The sequence below is a fragment of the Canis lupus genome, chromosome 16 (genome assembly GCF_003254725.2).
Source record: "Canis lupus dingo isolate Sandy chromosome 16, ASM325472v2, whole genome shotgun sequence".
Taxonomy (NCBI): Eukaryota; Metazoa; Chordata; class Mammalia; order Carnivora; family Canidae; genus Canis; species Canis lupus.
The window spans coordinates 33,623,219-33,642,946 of record NC_064258.1 but is presented as its reverse complement, the minus strand read 5'-3'; the positions used below and the strand labels follow the sequence as shown (position 1 = coordinate 33,642,946).

The 19,728-nt window shown below is 36.6% G+C and overlaps 1 protein-coding gene and 1 long non-coding RNA gene across 6 annotated transcripts in view; one reads left to right on the top strand and one right to left on the bottom strand.

The window, feature by feature from the left end:
- The window catches only part of NRG1 (neuregulin 1), a 1,071,954-nt gene that overhangs the window by 111,112 nt on the left and 941,114 nt on the right, over positions 1–19,728 (top strand). The gene's annotated exons all lie outside the window — the stretch shown is intronic.
- Positions 1–19,728, bottom strand: part of LOC118351070 (uncharacterized) — a 67,011-nt gene that overhangs the window by 31,971 nt on the left and 15,312 nt on the right. Inside the window, exon 2 of the long non-coding RNA XR_004805878.2 lies at positions 14,415–14,578. This is a non-coding gene — a long non-coding RNA (uncharacterized LOC118351070). The remainder of the gene's footprint in view (positions 1–14,414; positions 14,579–19,728) is intronic.

Here is a 19,728-nt window from a genome sequence, read left to right as displayed (position 1 = left end):
TTCACATAAAGATGTTAATCACAGCTTTCTTTTCAATAATAAAAAATTGGGAACTGCCTGAATGTGCAACATTGGATGAATGGTTAAGTAAATTATGGTAAATGGATGCAACACAGTGTTATGCAACCATAAAAACTATATTTATCAAGAATCTGAATGACAGGGAAAAAAATACGTAAGCTTAAATGTAAAGGACCAAGTTCAAGTTTAAAGCAGTGTGATTTCAACCCTAGAAAAATGCATATAAAAAAGGGAGGAAAAGACCAAATATTAGAGTTTTATAGATTGGGATATTGGTATTTTATAAAAATAGTTATTTAAGTTTTCCAGTTTTCTAATGTTTTGGTCTTACAATCCAGAAAAAAGATAGATGTTCAATTGAAAAAAATCCTCATTTACAATAAACTGCCTAATTTTTTTCTTAAGACTCCTAAATGTATTGCCATTTTCAAAAATGATATTTGCCAACCCTAATATATCTTTAAGTAGCAGGATTTCAAGCAGCTCAAGAAAATGAACCAAAACCAAAATTGGGCAGGTATAGAGGGGTAGTAACTGAACTAGAGCAATTGAAATTGAATTGTGAAAGCAGCCCACTAAGCTTTTCTTGCTTTATGCACCTTTCTCCTTAACTTTTTTGGCTTTGATCTTTCTATTAAGAAGTTCATATTTTATTTTGTTGCCTTTGTTTTGTTTTGTTTTGTTTTGTTTTGTTTTGTATTTCACCATGGAAGCAAGGACTCTGGTGCTGGAAAAAAGGGTGAAGAGACAGGGTAAGGATACACTGTAGGCAATATGTATCTGCCTCAATGGTGGGGAATATAAGTGGATATCCAGTATAATTTAGTGTTTGCAAATTAGGGGTTGCTTACACTCATTTGCAATGAGCATTTGCCAATTTTGTTTATTTTTTTGTGGGAGACTCCAAGCCAGTAGTTACCTGAATTTCATGCTTCCCTCTGTGTAACGCATGAACATTGCACAGATGGGCTTTCAGTAGGATTGCTTCTTGACACACTGAGCTTCTCCATTTCTCTTCTGCCCATTTCTTGTGATAGGATGGATGGTTCTATTCTGTCACTGCCACCTTCTACCAGGACAAGCCATTTACTTTCCTGAAGGACTGTATCACCATAGAATAGAAGAACATGGTTTTGTTTTCAAATAGAGATTCCCAGGGGATGAAATCCCATCTCCTGAGCATCAGCTGATTGTAGGAAAAGGAGAAGGAATGTGATGAGTAGGGTTGGGGAGCCATTTCCTAATCCATTTTCTAATGTCCCCCCTTGGTCAACCTCAAATGTAAGTTGTTTCCATCTTGGGCTGGCACTAGCAGAGGTTTCTGTGGATAGCAAGAAGTACCATGCTATAATGGAATTATTATTATTATTATATCTCAGGGATACCACATATGCATAGGAGTGTTTTTGCAGTAAAAATATGCAAATGCAAAATTGAATGTCTAAATCTTATGTCAGACATTGCTATATACAACCACACTCTTTACTTTTCTGTCTAGATGGTGATGTGTGAAAGAGAGGTGAACATAAGAACTAAACGATTAGCAAGTAAATTATAAATCTCAAGTACATTTAAAATTAAAAGTTATCAGTAGAGAGAACTAAGACCCTCTGAGTACTGATGCTGTAAGCAAACTCTGAATTATGCTTTTCTTTATTAAGAATGAACTGCTGTATAGAACAAATCTTATTACAACAAACCACAAGTGACCATCTAAATTTTTATGCAGAAATGAATGCTACTATGCTAAATGAACATTGCCTAATACTGTGTGTTTTTTCTTAATTATGTGATATTTTCAGATGGGGGATTTGACCTCTTCTAGCTTTCTTCTAGTTTAGTGTTTTTTCTTGTTCTCTCTCTTCCTCGTTCTCTAAGTGCTTACATAACTTGACAGTATCTCTTGAAGCAATTTGGATATATGAACCTCAGGTCGTTGGAATTTATGTGTTCCATTAGAAACTGGCATAATAATTCAGAAGTGGAATTCATGGAAGAATTATGCTCTCCCAATTACTAATCAAATTATTTTCTATTGAGGTGGAAACAAAGGGCCATTCTCTTTTTATTTCAATTCCTGAAATATAGTTTACAGTGACAATATTCTAGGTCCTACAAAATCATAAGGGTAAGGGGAATTGCAAGAGATGAGGAAATACTATTTGCTAACTACTTACTATATATAGATAAGACATTTTAGAAACAATTTAATATTTTTGCAACCCTGAGGCAGTTGGCTTTATATGTTATGTATATAACATATATATAATTGAAAAATTAAAATTCTTAAAATTTTAAGTTAAGTAATTAGTCATAAGCCCTAGGTGGGGGGGGGGGCGGTGGAAGAGGGAAGGAAGGTTTCTTTGAAGAAATGACCATTGGGCTACTAAGTAAGAGATGGATATGAGCTACCTGAGTAAAGAGGAGGAGGAAGCAGCATTTGCAAAGAATCTGCAGTAGAAGACAAATATGATTGAATGACAGGATGTGTAGGAACACCATAGAAGCTGAGACTGAAGATTTGGTAGACCAGGCCGTGCTTTTCTGACCACCTTAAGGAATTTTCTGTCTTTCTAAAAGCAATGCTTAATCAAGGTTTTTCAAAGATTTTTCAAACTTTGATTAAATCAAAGTTTAATCAAGGGTTTTAATATGAACATATGTGCTTTCTCAGTACATCATTATGGTTGTAGTGTAAAGAACCAATTGGCACAGGTAGACTGTCAGTTCAATGATCTGGGTGAAACATGGGTAGCTTAGATGAAGTGCTTCGGTAGAGGTGTAGATGTGTAAACAGTTTGGGGATGAAAGGTAGTATTAATAGGATTTATGGATAAAAGCATATGAGAAAATAAGGAAGAGGAAGATGTTTAAGGTGACAGACCTCTACTCAGTACAGTAAGATGTATGATCACAGAAATAAGGAATGGAAAAGAGGACTTGACTTTTAAAATTGGATCATTTGTCTGTTGTTCATGCTGAATTAGAGGCACGAATCATGTATTTGCCACACCTGTGAAACTTATAAATGTGCAAAGCCAGTTAGAAATATGAATCTGGACTCAAAAAGAAAAATCTAGGTCCACAAATGGTATGGGCATGATGAGATCACCTGGGGTAAAGAACCACAACAGTTAATAGCTGCATTAGGAAGAGAGCCCTCAAGGAGAAACAGAATAGCCAGACAGGAAGAAAATGAGAAGATTACTGTTTTGTGGAAGGCATGAAAATTGATGTTTCAAAATATAAGGAAAGCATAAACAGTGTCAAATGTTGAGATGAGGAAGACAGTCTTTTTTATTAGTTTTTGGTAACTTGGACTTTATGGGTGACCTTAGCAGGAATCAATTCAGGGTGTGATGGGGATGGAAGCTAGATGGGAAAAGACTAAGAAATAAGGGTGGAATGAGAATATGTGGAATTGCAGACAACTCTTTTTTTCCCCTATGAATGGAAGTTGAGAGAGAGGGTGTGGGGAGTTAGTGTAGGAAAGGAGGTCTGAGCTGGACAAAAGATAAATGAAGGAAAGGAAAAATATTCGAGGTAGAGAGAACAAAGTAAAGGGATGGAGGAGTATGGAGGAGGCAGGAGCATGCTTGGAATGCCTGAAGTACAGCCATAAGGACAGTGACTGGAACTGAGTGAGCAAGGCCATTAGATTTTACATTTTACTCTCAATGGGATGAGAACTACTCATTTGGAACTTTTGAGTAACGTGACACAACCAATTTTACTTTTTCGCTGAACTACCTTTTCAGATTGTTTGCCAGACAATAAGCAATAGACTAAAGAAGGCAGGAATGGACAGGCTGGGAGCTGGGACCACTTGGGATCCTATTCAGTTGACATTAAGCTGTTACTTAGTTACCATCAACTATATGTCAGATGTCTGTAGTCTAGGCTAGAGAAATTGGTCACTTGGACAAGAGTGAAGGCAGACTGAGATAAAATTTGCTGATGGACTGAATGTAAGTATGGGAAGAGATCAGTGAAGGGCAATTTCAGGGTTTTGGCTTGAGCAATGTGATGAAGGGGTTGGGGTGGTCCATACTACGGAGAGAGCAGATTTCAAGAGGGGGCGGCAAGAGTTCATTTCTGGAGTTGTTAAAGGAACAGTCATTTTTTTTGCATAAGGTTCTTATGAGGATGAATGAAGTAATGACTAGGAAGGACTTTGCAAAGAACAGTAAACACTTCCTGAATTGTTCTTACAGTGGACAGTACTGAAAAACAGTATCCTGATTTAATGAGCACATAAACTGTGCTTTATTCTTGTCTTTGTCATTAACCTGCTCTGTGCCTTGAAGGAGTTTATGTATTCAATCTCAGTCTTTTCATTTTGGAGATTTTCCAAGCTGAGTATTATATGAATTTACTAGAAGGTCTGTAAGATCCTGATCAGTTGTTAACACCCTAGGATTCTGTGAAATGACTGATTAGTTATATATCTCAGCATGCTTTTTTACTTTATTGATGTTGATATTTTCCTTTTATAGTCAAGCCACTTCCAAAAATAGATATAGTAAATTTTTTGCAAGCATTGTTAATTATTCTATTTCAGGCTGTTGGGAGGTATTAATTAATAAAATCATAAAAAAAACTAGCAAACTTCTCTCACTGTAAAATTATTGTAAAACAAAACAACCTTCCTAGAGGTGGAGAAATATATCCATTTTTACCCTTAATATGTATGCAGCTATTTTGAAATTAAATCTTTGATCTCTGTTGTAAGATTTTAGAAACTTAGATACAAACTTGGAGGACTGTGGAGCAGAGAGCCTAGGGAGTTTTGAGATTTAATTACTTCTTTTAAAAAGTAAACTTTAGTCAATTAAGGAGCCATGATTTGTCTTCTATTATTAAATTAACTGAATCATGCAATAAAATATCAGTGGAGACTACAGTCCTCATTTGGACAGGAACTGCTGTTTTAATTATTTATAGTGCCAAATCTGTCCAAACAGTTACTACCATAAATGTAATAGAGGGAAAGAAAAATTCAAAAACTACTTTTCCTTGTACATCAGGATTTTTTAAAAGTTTGTTTACTCTTGAGACCTCCTAAGATTTCATCCTTAGGGTATTGCAGCAATGTCAGTGCCCAATAGTTGTTCTTAGAACCTAAATTATTTGTACACTGTATGGTTCTGGTGACTAGGTATGAGCTATGTGGAGGAGTGAGAAGTATTGTTCCTTTTTCAAAAAAAATATTTTAATTATTCATTTGACAGCACAAGAAAGGGGAGTGGCAGGCAGAGAAAGAGGGAGAAGCAAGCTCCTTACTGAGCAGGGAGCCTGATATGGAGCTTGATCCCAGGACTCTGGGATCATGGCCTGAGCCGAATTCTTCCAGCTTACCTGACTGAGCCACCTAGGTGGTCAAGAAGTATTGTTCCAATAAAAGATTGAACTGAAACAATCTCTTGATGTGTTTTATTTCTACTAAAGATGCTAAATGTATGTTAGATTATTAGTATCTACCTTATTAAATGTAAGCAGAGGCAACATTCCTATTATGAAAATATGCAGTTGAGAGGGGCTTGAATTTTCTTTAAGAGAGGCTTACTTACTACTGTTATTTTTAAAAATATTTTATTTATTTATTCATGAGAGACACAGAGATAGAGGCAGAGACATAGGCAGGGGGAGAAGCAGGCTGCTTATAGGGGTACTGGATAGGGGACTCAATCCCAGGGCTCTGGAATCATGACCTGAGCCAAAGGCAGATGTTCAACCACTGAGCCACCCAGGTGCCCCACTACTGTTGTTATTGATATACTTTTTACCTTTTAAAATTTTGATTACAGGGGAACCTGGGTGGCTCAGTTGATTGTGTCTGCATTTGGCTCAGGTCATGATCCCAGGGTCCTGGGATAGAGTCCCTCATTGAATTCCCTGTTCAGTGGGAGTCTCTTCTCCCTCTCCTTCTGCCCCTTCCACTTGTGCATGTGCTCACTCTCTCTCTTTCTCATAAATAAATAAATAAATAAATAAATAAATAAATAAATAAATAAAATCTTTTTTTTTAAAGTTTTAATTCTAGTATAGTTAACATACAATGTTATATTAGTTTCAGGTATACTATAGAGTGATTCAACAATTCTATACATTATGCAGTGCTCATCACAATAAATGTACTCTTAATCCCCTTCACCTGTTTTACCCTTTTCCCTCCCCCAAACTCCCCTCTGGAAACCACCACTTTGTTCTTTATAGTTCAGAGTTTGTTTTTCGGTTTGTCTCTTTTCATCGTTCATTTGTTTTGTTTCTTAAATTCCAGATATGAGTGAAATCATAAGATGTTTGTTTTTCTCAGACTGACTTATTTCTCTTAGCATAATACTCTCTAGCTCCATCCACATCATTGCAAATGGCAAGATTTCATTCTTTTATGACTCATATTCCAGTGTGTGTGTGTATATGTGTGTTTATGCACCACATCTTTCCATAAGCGTGTGTGTGTGTACGTACCACATCTTTCCATAAGCATGGGATATCTTTTCACTTAGGTTGTCTTCAATTTCTTTAATCAGTGTTTTATAGTTTCCAGAGTACATGTCTTTCACAATTGTTAATGGGATTTTTTCTTAATTTCTTTTTCTGCTACTTCATTATTAGCATATGGAAATACAACAGATTTCTGTATATTGATTTTTATATCCTGTGATCTTACTGAATTCATTTATTCAGTTTAGTAGTTTTTTGATGGAGTCTTTAGTGTTTTCTCTATATAGGATCGTTTCCTCTGCAAATAGTGAGTTTTACTTCTTATCAGTTTGTATGCCTTTTATTCCTTTTTTTTTGTTGTCTGATTGCTGTGGCTGATACTTCCAGTACTATATTGAGTAAAAGTGGTAAGAGTGACATTCTTGTCTTTTTCCTGATCTTAGGGGAAAAGCTCTCAGTGTTTCCCCATTGAGGATGATGTTGGCTCTGGGTTTTCATATATGGTTTTTATTATACTGAAGTATATTCTCTTTGGACCTACTTTGCAGAGGGGTTTTTATTTATCACGAATGGAGGTTGTATTTTTTCAAATGCTTTTTCTGCATCTGTTGAAATAATCATATGGTTCTTATTCTTTTTCTTGTTGATGTGATGTATCACATTGATTGATTTGCAAATATTGAACCACCTTTTCATCGTAGGGATAAATCCTACTTGATCACGGTGAATGACTTTTTAAAATGTGTTGTTGGATTTGGTTTACTAATATTTTGCATCTATGTTCATCAGAGAAATTTGTCTGTCGTTCTTTTTTACTGTGGTTTCTTTATCCAGTTTTGGTATCAGGGTAATGCCAGCCTCATAGAATGAATTTGGGACGTTTTCTTGCCTCTTCTTATTTTTTGGAATAGTGTGAGAAGAATATGTGTTAACTCTTCTTTAAATGTTTGTTAGAATTAGCCTGTGAAGCCATCTGGTTCTAGACTTTTGTTTGTTGGGAGTTTTTTGATTAGTGATTCAATTTTTTTTTAAGATTTTATTTATTTACTCATGAGAGACACACACAAACACACACAGAGAGAGAAAGAGGGAGAGAGAGAGAGAGAGAGAGAGAGAGAGAGAGGCAGAGACACCGACAGAGGAGAAGCAGGCTCCATGCAGGGAGCCTGATGTGGGACTTGATTCTGGGACTCCAGGATCACACCCTGGGCTGAAGGCAGGCACCAAACTGCTGAGCCCCCCAGGGATTCCCAGTGATTCAATTTTATTACTGGTAATCAGTCTGTTCACTTTTTTTTTCTTATTTTATTTTATTTTTTTCACTTTTTTTTTCTAGTTCTTCCTGGTTTAGTTTTGTGAAGTTCTGTGTTTTTAGGAATTTATCCAGTTCTTCCAGGTTGTCCAATTTATTGGTATATAATATTTTGTAATATTCTTATTATCCTTTTTATTTCTGTTTAGCTGGTATTTCTCCTCTTTCATTTCTGATTTTGAGTTCTTTCTTTCTTTCTTTTTTTCTTTCTTTCTTTCTTTCTTTCTTTCTTTCTTTCTTTCTTTCTTTCTTTCTTTCTTTCTGGATGACTCTGGCTAAAGTCATTTGTCATTTGTTGATCTTTTCAAAGAATCAGCTCCTGGCTTTATTGATCTGTTCTATTGTATTTTTAGTTTCTGTTTAATTTATTTCTAATCTTTTTGAAGTTTTTATTTAAATTCCAGGCAGTTAACCCTCAGTGTAATAATAGTTTCAAGTATACAATCAGTGATTCAGCACTTCCATTTAACACCTGGTGCTAACGCATCACAAACGCACTCCTTAGTCTCCATCACCTATATAACCTATCCCCCACTACCTGCCCTCTGATAACCACCAGTCTGTTTTATATAGTAAGAGTTTATTGGTTGCATCTCTTTTTTCCTCTTTGCTCATTTGTTTTGTTTCTTAAAATCCACAGCAGAGTGAAATCATATGTATTTGTTTTTCTCTGGCTGACTTATTTCACCTAACATAATACTCTCTAGCTCCGGGAATCCCTGGGTGGCTCAGCGATTTAGCGCCTGCCTTTGGCCCAGGGCGCGGTCCTGGAGACCCGGGATCGAATCCCACGTCAGGCTCCCGGTGCATGGAGCCTGCTTCTCCCTCTGCCTGTGTCTCTGCCTCTCTCTCTCTCTCTCTCTCTCACTGTGTGCCTATCATAAATAATTAAAAAAAATACTCTCTAGCTCCATCCATGTCATTGCAAATGGCAGGATTTCATTTTTTATGGCTAAGTAATATTCCATTATCATCTATACACACACTACATATTCTTTATTCATCAGTTCATATTCATATTCATATTCTTTATTCAGCAGCACCTGGGCTGCTTCCATAATTTGGCTATTGTAAATAATGCTGATATGAACATCAAGGTGCATGTATCCCTTTGAATTAGTATTTTTGTATTCTTTAGGTAAATACCCAGTAGTGTGGTTGGCTGGATTAAAGATTGTTCTATTTTTAACTTTTTGAGGAACCGCTACTGTTTTCCATAGTGGCTGCACCAGTTGCCATTACACTACTGATCATCAGGGAAAAACGAATCAAAACTGTAATGAGATATTGCCTCACACCTGTCAGAATGGCTAGTATAAACACAGAAAACAACAAGTGTTGACAAGGATGTGAAGAAAGGGGAACCCTCTTGTGCTGTTGATGGGAATGCAAACTGGTACAGCCACTCTGGAAAACAGTATGGAAGTGCCTCTAGTCTTTATTATTTCCTTCCTTCTACTGGTTTTGGATTTTGTTTGTTGTTCTTTTTTCTCCCTCCTTTAGATGTAAAGTTAGGTGGTTTTGGGGTAAATTTTTCTTGCTTCTTGAGGTAGGCTTGTATTACTTTAAGCTTTCTTCCGAGGATGGCCTCTTTTGTTGTATTCCACAGATTGTGGACACATGTTTTCAAATTCACTTGTCTCTGTGTATTTTTTTATTTCGTCTTTGATTTATTGGTTGACCCATCATTGTTTAGTAGCATGTTATTTAGCCTCAATGTATTTGTGGTCTTCCCAGATTTTTTTCTTGTGGTTGATTTCTCGTTTCATAGCATTATGGTCAGAAAAGATGCATGGTAAGACTTCAATCTTAAAATTTGTTTAGACTTGTTTTGTGGCCTAATATGTGATCTATTCTGGAGAATGTTCCATGCGTACTTGAAAAGAATATGTATTTTACAGTTTTGGGATGGAATGTTCTGAATATATTTGTTAGATCCATCAGGTCCAATGTGTCATTCAAAGCCACTGTTTCCTTATTGGTTTTCTGTTTACATGATCTACCCATGGATGTAAATGGGGTGCTTTAGACCCTACTATTATTGTATTTCTATTGATTACTTCCTTTATTCTTTGTGACAGCTGTTTTGTGCATTTGGGTGCTCTCTGGGGTGCATCAGTATTCACAGTTGTTATTTTTTCTTGTTGGATTGTTCTCTCCATGATTATATAATGTTCTTCTTTGTATCTTGTTATAGTCCTTGTTTTAAAGTTTATTTTGTCTGATATAAGTTTTATTACTTCAACCTTTTTTCACTTTAATTTGTGTGATAAATGCTTTTCCATCCATTCCCTTTCAATCTGCATGTGTTCTTAGGTCTGAAATGAGTGTCTTATAGAGAGTGTAGAGATGGATCTTTCTTTTTTTATCCCTTTTATTACCCTGTGTCTTTCATTGGAGCATTTAGTCCATTTAAATTAGAAGTAATTATTGATAGGTCTGTACTTGTTATTTTGTTACTTGTTTTAGGTTGCTTTTGTAGTTCTTCTCTGATACTTTCCTCTCTTGCTCTCTTTTCATGGTTTGCTGGCTTTACTGATATGCTTGTATTCTTTTCTTTTTGTTTTTTGCATATCTTTTACTGGTTTTTGATTTGTGGTTACTATTAGGTTTGCATTTAACATTTTTGCATATAGCAGTCTATGTTAGGTTACTGGTTGCTTATGTTTGAACCCATTCTTTATTCCTTTGCCCACACCATTTTAGGTATATGGTATCGTATTTTACTTCTTTTTATTTTGTGAATCTCTTAGCTTATTTATATATGTGCTTCATTTAACTGCTTTTGTGCTTCCTACTTTTCTTACTCCTCTTTATAGTCTTTCTTTTCACTTAAAAAGTCCCCTTTATATATTTCTTGTAGGGCTGGTTTAGTGGTCATGAATTTCTTTAACTTTTGTTTGTCTGAGAAGCTGTTTATCTCTCCTTCATTTCTAAATAATAGCCTTGCTGGATTGAGTATTCTTGCCTGCAGGTTTTTTTTTTTTCTTTCAGGATTTTTAATATATCATGCTATTCTCTTCTGGCTTGTCAAGATTCTGCTGAAACATCAGTTGATAGCCTTATAGGGTTTCCTTTATATGTAACTGTTTTCTTTTCTCTTGCTTTTAAATTCTCTATCATTACTTTTTTCCATTGTAATTGCTATATGTCTTGGTGTGGACCTCTTTGAGTTGATTTTGTTGGGGGCTCTCTGTGCCTCCTGGATCTTGGATGTCTGTTTCCTTCCCTAGATTTAGTAAGTTTTCAGCCATCATTTCTTCAAATATGTTCTGCCTCCTTTTCTCTCTCTTGTCCTTCTGGGTTTCCCTATAATGCAAATGTTGTTATGCTTCATGATATTGCTGAGTCCCCAAATCTATTGTTATTTATTTATTATTTATTTATTTATTTATTTATTTATTTATTTATTTATTTATTTATTTTCTGTTTCTGGGTTCATCTTTATTGCTTTTCACTACTCCATCTTCTAGGTTGCTGATACATTCCTCTTATTCCTCTACTATTTATTCTATCTGGTGTATTTTTAATATCAGTTATTGAGTTCTTCATCTGTAATTGGTTCTTTTTTTCCCTCTTTTTAAGCATCTCACTGAGGTCCTCCACTCTCTTCTCAAGTGAGTATCTTTATGACCATTACTTTATTGTACTTATTTTTTAAAAGATTTACTCATTTTTTTATAGAGAGAATGTATGAGAGTGGTGGGAGAGGCAGGGGGAGAAAGAGAAAATCCTTAAGTAGACTCCCTGCTAAGCAGGGAGCTCAACATGGGACTTGAAGACCCTAGGATCATGACCTGAGCCAAAACCAAGGGTCAGTCACTTAACCAACAGAGCCACCCAGGTGCTCCTTTGTGTGACCATTACTTTAAATTCTCTATAAGGTATATTATTTATCTCAATTTTGTTTAGCTCTCTTGTGATGATTTTATCCTTTTGCTTCATTTGATACATATTCCTCTGTCTCTTCATCTTGACTAATTCTCTTTGTCTCTTCCTGTGTGTTAGAAAAGTCAGTTACATCTCCTGCTCTTGAAAATAGTGGCCTTGAAGGAAGAGGGCCTGTGGTGCCCTGCAGTGCCACATAATCTCTTGTTCATCATAATCTAGCACTTCAGGAGTGTCTTCTAGGTATGTCGCCTACATCCTGGTCTTATGGCTGAACTGCTTTTGCTGTTAGTGCAGTTGTCTTCAGTTGCTCTCTTTGCCTGATGTGGACAGAATTTGTTCCCTTTGGTATCATTTGGCCAGTCTGGTGCCACTTTGGCTTGAGTGGAGTTTGACCAAGCATTTATTTTCCAGAGCTGCAGTAGGACTGAACTGCGGGTGCTTTCCCTGTGTTATCCCCAAGAAGCTTTCACAGGTGGGGAGGATCTGTAGTCAGACCAGATGTCTCCCTCCAGCCTATTGCTGGGACTATAATAGGAGCGGCATGTGTGGTTCTCCTCCCCTCTCCCTGATGCTGGAGCCACTTTGGAGTGGTGCTGGCTCCTACTGGGGCTGCTTGCATATTGTCAGGTTTGTGGCATCACTTTGGATGGGCTCTAGCCAAGGGTGTATTGAAGGAGGGAAGCCTGCAGGAGTACATAGGGGTGGGGCATGTAGTGTTAGTAAGGTTTGAGCAAGTCTGTTCTGGGAGAGACCTGTAGCTGAGGCCTAGGTTGAAGGGGCATTGGCCTGAGAATGAGAGGGCAGGGCATACTGTTAGCAAGTTATTCTGTACAGTGTTGACACTATCTTCATTCCCTGTTTAGGCTAGGAGTCAGGATTGGAAATGGTGCCTAGCAGATCCTGTGTTTTTGTAGGAGTCTCCCAATGATCCCTGTCCCTCCAGTACAAACTCGGAGATTAGTAAAGAAATCTCTCTACTGTATACCCCAGATGTTATTCAAATTGCTACTCCTATGCTGTATTTCTGTGGGGCTGTTTGTTGTGCTCTTTAAGGGTGGGAACTCCATTTCCTCTAGCCCTTCTGACTCTCCCAAAGTTGAGCCCACTGATTTTTTTAAAATTCCAGGTGTTAAGTTGCTGATTGTAAGAATTTGCCAAATTACGCCCCTCTGTTTTTTTAAAGCCAAATATTATGGAGATTTGTCTTCCCCATGCAAGTTCTCTGTGCCTGGGGTTTCTGGTATGAAGGTCTGCTCCCCTCCCCTCTCCATATCTATAGCATCCTTGTCTCCTGCAGACAGTCTCAAGGGTCCCTTTAGCTCCCAACTGTGTCTCTGCCTTTCCTATTCTCTTCAATGTGGCCTCTTCTCTACATTTAGTTGTGGAGAGTCTGTTCTGGAAGGCTTTGGGTTGTTTTCTGGGTTATTTACAGTGATGTGGATGTTATGTATTTGCATCTGTGGGATGATATGAGCTTAGCATTGTCCTCTTCTGCCATCTTCCCTGGAAGTCTCTTGACATACTTTTTACCCAATGCTGGAAGTGCTGAGGATGACATATTGTATTAATGTGGGATGCTGTTGTTGCAGGAATATGATTTTACTTCTAATCCCTGGAAAGAAAATCCTTCTATTCTAGTCCATTCCTTCCAACTGGCTGAATCCTCTCCATACATTGGATCTCAATGGCCTTTAACAAGTACTAAAATTATAGGGACAAATGCAGCTGCTTTTACGTACCCAGATAGGAAAACAAGGCACAGTGTGGTTATCAAAGTAGCCCTTTTAATGCAAAGTTGCCTAATAATGGTCCTAACCATCTTTTAAATACCTGCTATTGTCCAAACATTGGGCTGCCTGATTTAGTTTCCCCTTATCCACCTACACAGATATTTAGGCAGAAGGTAAACCTCCTTAGCAGAGCATCAGCCCTCACTTTGAACCCCGCAGGCACTGCCAGTTTTGTAGTTGGTGCCATAACATTCTGCCTTGTTTTCCTCCCTATCTATAACTACTTTCCCAGTTCCTGCCCTGGACAGGTTGGGACTGCTCTGGGCATTCTTCCAGCAAATGGCTGCTTATTAGCTCACTTCCTCCAGAGTCTCAGCAGGGAAGACTGACCTGTGTGGCCTTATCTGAACCATAGATTTTCTTTCTTGTATTGAGCTGCAGCCCCAAATTTTATAAAGATGTCTATACCTGTGATCCTATTCTTGACATCCCAACATATCACTTGCTGCTAATCACCCTCACAATACCCTCTAAGAAGGTATTTTATAACGAGAAACTTAGAGAAAGTAGCTTACTTGCTCAAGGTCATATAACTGGTGTTTGAGCATGAATTCAGATCCACATTCTATTTACTATTCTTTGCTGTGTCTATCATTATATTTTACTCATTCTTAATTTCAGCTGCTCTTATATGAAAGACTAGCAAGTGTTCAAATTTCACTCACATGTTATACTCTTAGAGCAAGTGAGTAACATGTTAAACCTCACTATTCTCAGAAATAGTTCTGAGAATATTCTCTTTATTTAAGCTTGCCCTGGGCTTAATGAACCCTTGCTCTACTTCCTAAGGTTTTTTTTTATGTATAGTTAGCCAGTATACTGACTATACATTTGAAAAGTTGGCCAAATGCCACATCTGGGGCATGAGTTCCACTGCACTGCTGTAGGGAGAATGCACTTTCTCTCAGGCTGTCTGCTATTCTGAGAGAGGAAATTCATGCCCTGAGTCTTACCTTACCAAACCAACTCTGGTCTTGCAGTATGAGTGGATGACAATAATTAACTCCTTAATTCCTGAAGTGTTTGTTCCAAACAGTGATTTCAGTTGTATATTTGTTACTGGAAAAGCATTTTCCCATAGGATCAAGGCTGTACATGATGGTTAGGAAGGCACGGCCTACAGGAGAAGAAAGACCAGTTAGGACAAAGCCAGCTCAAGGAGAAGGCTTAAATTATTCATTTCACCACTTTATTGGTAAATAGCCCTTTGTTTGGATAGCTAGAAATCTAAATCCATGCAAATAATTGTTTATTTAGCACAATATGCAAAATCTTTGCAGCTTAAGATCTTCATCTCTCCACTTCCACCAACCCCTTTATGATATTTGAAACCAGGCAACCGAAGCCTTGGCTCATGTCTCACATTTCCTATAAAGAGTGTCAGTCTTATATCATTGATTCATTACAAGCAAACTATTGATTGTGCTGGAAAAATACAAGTATCTCTGAAGGCACACACGTAACATCCTAACATTTGTTTACACATCTTTGTGAAATTGATTGAGATTTTTCCCATAAGAATTATTCCCAGATGGATGGGTGGAAAGTGGGTCTATTAAGGGTAAAGGCAGAGATGCTAGATTTGTGATGCTAGAGGAGGGGGGTAAGCCACTAAAGCAGCCTTCTAGGTGTGCCTGTTTTTCCCAAGCCGACCCTCTTGATTGAGGAGTGTCATGACTGTTCAAGATGGATGCTGGTAAGATCCTTAAAGGCAACTGGTGCCTCCTTCCAAACTGAGATGAAAGAATACCAATGTCCATTTTTCTTACAGCATCTCTACATCTGGGCCTCTCCAGATTAACTTTATGGCCTATTTTATTTCTCCCTTACATGTATTAGAAACAGAGGGTTAATCAAAAATGTTATTGCTTCAAAAGTAACAAAACGTGTTACTTGTTTGGCTGGTGCCCATATACTTAAGTTTCTGAAGGAAGAATTGTCATGCCTAATAGATTTGATGAGCCCACTGAGCCTGGATGCATTCTTTGGCTTGTAGATTCATTTCCATTTCAGTATCTTTGCAGACCTCTTTAAGCAAACACTGAGATTGTGGTAGACCCAGTGTCTCAGTAACATATTTGCTGAATTATTGAAGGCAAGGGCCAGGCATATTCTAAGGTGCCATCACGGTTGAGTATCTCCAATCTCTTGCATTTTCAAAGTTTTACAGATTCATTTAGGAGTAAAGCTGTCTCTGAAAAGACATCCTTTGAGATGTTATTTAGATTTGGTAACATTTTCAGAGTGTCTCAATATTGGAAATTTGTTCTCACTTTTCTCACATGATTTCTATTTTATTACTTCTTGCCAAAAGGTAGGTAAAGATAAGGAGAGTTTTTTTAAAAATGCTACTTATGCTCCTCATTGCCAGTACTGTTTCAAGCCTGGTGTACAGAAAGATGTTGAAACTTATTTCCATTATTCAGTTATTGGTGTTACTCTTGGTTTTTCACAAATTCTACTCCTAGTTCTTGTTTCAGATAACTTAAAATTTGTCACATTGCCTAAGAAATCACTCCACTAAATCAGGATATTTCTTTTATATTCCACCATGTTATATTCTAAAATGATCATTTGTACTGAGGGTGATTTTGAAAAAGTGAATAAGTAATACACAATTTCACTGGTTTTCTTATTAACAGCCTAGAAAGATGCACAGCGAGACTTCAAGAAATCCAATTAGGAATTCTGCATGAAGATAGGATTTGAAGAAATCTTCTTTTAAGGCCTGCTTTCATCCATTTGTGCCCTCTAGGAGGCCCCTATAATGGAGGAATGAGGGGACAAAAAGGGAAGAGAAGAGATTGCATCATACGTTATCAACACATATTTTAATGCATTTTTATTGAGGTATAATTTATATACAATAAAATTTAAGCTTAAAATTTTCAGTAAATTTTGACAGATGTACACACTTGTGGATATTCCCTCTATAAAGACACAGACCAATTTCATCATTCCAGAAAATGCCCCTCATCCATCTTCCTTGTAACCTAGTTATAGAGGCAATGCTTATTCCCATCATTCTCACTTAGTGTGCCTCTCTCTGATTTCATATAAATAAAATCATACAGTAGGTACTATTTTGTGCCTGTATTCTTTAACTCAGCATAATACTTTTGAAACTAATTTAAATTGTTGCATGTATGCATCATTTCTTTTTGTGTTCTGTGGTATGGATGTGTCCTACAATGGATGTTGCATTGTTTCCAGTTTTGGAGTATTATGAATGAAGGTGGTATGAAGATTCATATACAACTTTTTTTGTGTCGACCTGTATTTTAATTTCTATGGGGAAAGTAGTTAGGAATGGAATTGCTGGATTATAAGTCGGTGTATATTTAATTCTGTAAAAAGAAACCAGCTTTCCAAACTGGTTGTACCATTTTTCAGGATCCCTACCTCAGTGAATGAGAGTTCCAGCTGTTCTATAGCCTAAGATATGAATTGACATAGTCTTTTGATTTTTTATTTTTTAAAATATTTTATTTATTTGAAAGAGAGAGAAAGAGAGACCACAAGTCAGGGGGAAGGGCTGAGGGAGAGGGAGAAGCAGACTCCCCACTGAGCAGGGAGCCTGATGAGGGGCTCCATCCTGGGACACCGAGATCATGACCTGAGTGGAAGACAGACACTTAACTGAGCCACTCAGGTGCCCTGATACAGTCTTTTTAATAGAGTGTGTATAGTGGTAACTCATTGTGGTTTTAGTATGCATGTCTGATGACTAGTGATTTTGAGCATCTTTTTGTGTCCTTGTTGGCCACTCATGTATCTTTTATGAAGTATCTGTCCACATCTTTCACCCATTTTTCTATTGGCTTGTCTTAGTATTCACAAAAGTTCTTTTCATGTTAGGGATATGAGTCCAATATATGTGTTGTGAATATTTTCTCTCAGTATGTAGCTTGCCTTTTCAATTTCTTAAAGGTTGTCTTTTGAAGAACAGAAGTTTTAAATATTGATGAATGCCATTTTATCAATATTTTCTCTTATGACTAGTGCTTTTTGCATTCTACCTAAGAAACCACTGCCTGCCTCAAGTTAATGAGCATAACCTCCTATGTTTTCCTCTGTGGTATTTTGAGTTTTTTTTTTTTTTTTTAAGAATGTATTTATGAAAGACAGAGAGAGAGAGGGGGGCAGAGACACAGGCAGAGGGAGAAGCAGGCTCCATGCAGGGAGCCTGATGTGGGACTCGATCCCGGGTCTCCAGGATCAGGCCCTGGGCTGAAGGTGGCTTTAAACCACTGAATCACCCGGGCTGCCCGGTATTTTGAGTTTTAACAAATACAGTTAAGTTTGCAATCCATCTTGAGTTAATTTTATGTGTATTATGAGGAATGGGTCAAGATAAATTTTTTTCTATGCAGATATCTGCTTATCTGTTGAAATGATGTTTCTCTTCTCATTAAGTTGCATTTGTGCCTTTGTCAAAAGTCCATTTTCTGTGTAAATGTGAGTCTCCTTCTGGACTCTTTATTTTGTGATTTGTCTATTTCTAGACTAATATTACACTCTCTTAATTAAATCATACAATCAAGTAGTGTAAATTCTCTAACCTTTGATTCTTTTTCTAGATGTTTTAGCAATCTTGGTCCCTTTACTCACCATATAAACTTAATATCGTTTACTAATTTTTCAAAAAGTATGCTAAACTTTTGATTGAAATTGCTTTCAGTATATAGATAAATTCAGGCGAAATTCATATCTTCACAATATTGAGTCTTCTAACCCCTGAGTATATTATATCTCTCAATTTATTTGGATCTTCATTAATTTTTCTCACCAACATTTTATAGTTTTAAGTGACAGCTCATGAATCTTTTGAAAATATTGCTAGTAACTTCATGTTCTTTGATATTATTATAAATTATATTGAGTTTTTTAAAAAAGATTTATTTATTTTTTCATGAGAGACACAGAGAGAGAGAGAAAGAGAGAGAGAGAGAGAGAGAGGCAAAGGGAGAGGGAGAGGGAGAGGGAGAAGCAGGCTCCATGCAGGGAGCCTGATGTGGGACTTGATCCTGGGACTCCTGAGATCACTCCCTGGGCCAAAGGCAGGCGCTAAACCACTGAGCCACCCAGGGATCCCCTGTATTGAGTATTTAATTTAGCTTTTTACTTGTTGTTTAAGGATAAAATAGATTTTTTATTGTTTTTTGTACCCCAATCTTGCTGAATTGATTTAATAGATCCAGCGAGCCCAAGTATATTTCTTAGGATTTTCTGTTTGCCCAGTTATGTCCTTTGGTTACAGTTTCATTTCTTTCATAATTGTTATGCTTTAAAAATATTTTTTTTGTGTGTAATTGTTCTGGTTAGGACTTAAAATACTGGATAGAAGTGATGAGATTACATATTATAATAATTATCAAAACTTTGTCACAGAGGAAATTCCTGGGCCATATTGTGTTGCTGGTTAATTTTCTGTCCATTTAAGGGAAGAGTAAAATGATATTACCAATATTATTCAGTTTCTTTAAGGAATTTACAGAGGATAACATTTTCCAGTGTGTGTTATGAGGCTAGCATTATATGATACCCAAACCTGAAAAGGAGAGTGTAAGAAAATAAAATTATAGATCAGTAATCTTATGAACATAGACCCAAAAGTCTTCAATAAAACATTAGAAAATTGCACCTAGTGATATGTATAAAAAATAATATATGTTTATCAAGACATGTAAGCTTGGTTTATTATTTAAAAATCAGTGCAATTTATCATATTTAACAACAGAGGAGAAAAATCATATGATCATCTCAAAAGATGCTTAAAAATATTTGAAAAAATATAACAAAGGTTCATCTCAGAAAACTTGGAATAAAAGGAAGTTCCTCATTTGACAAAGGGAATCTATAAAAAGCCAATCGCTAGCATCAAACATGGTAAGATATGAAAAATGGAAGATCAGGTATAACTCTTGCACTTTTATTAAAAATGTATATGACATTCTGCAAACATCTTGAAAACCATTATTTTATTATTATGATCCCATTTTAGTTAGGAAAAAAAAAACACTTTCCTTAAACCCAACATTTTGGCAATGCAGTTTAAGATTCTGTAAGAGTTTACCTCTTGCATTCATAAACTGGATCCAAAATAATTGGGGGCCCACTCTAATGCAGAGCACCCCGTCTAACTTTCCTCACCCCCTGTTTAGAAACTTTATTTTAGTAACAATAAAAAAATGAACCCAAGTACAAAAATATGAGGATTTAGATGAGAATTTTACTGGTAAAATTGGAGGAAAAATATTTAAAAAT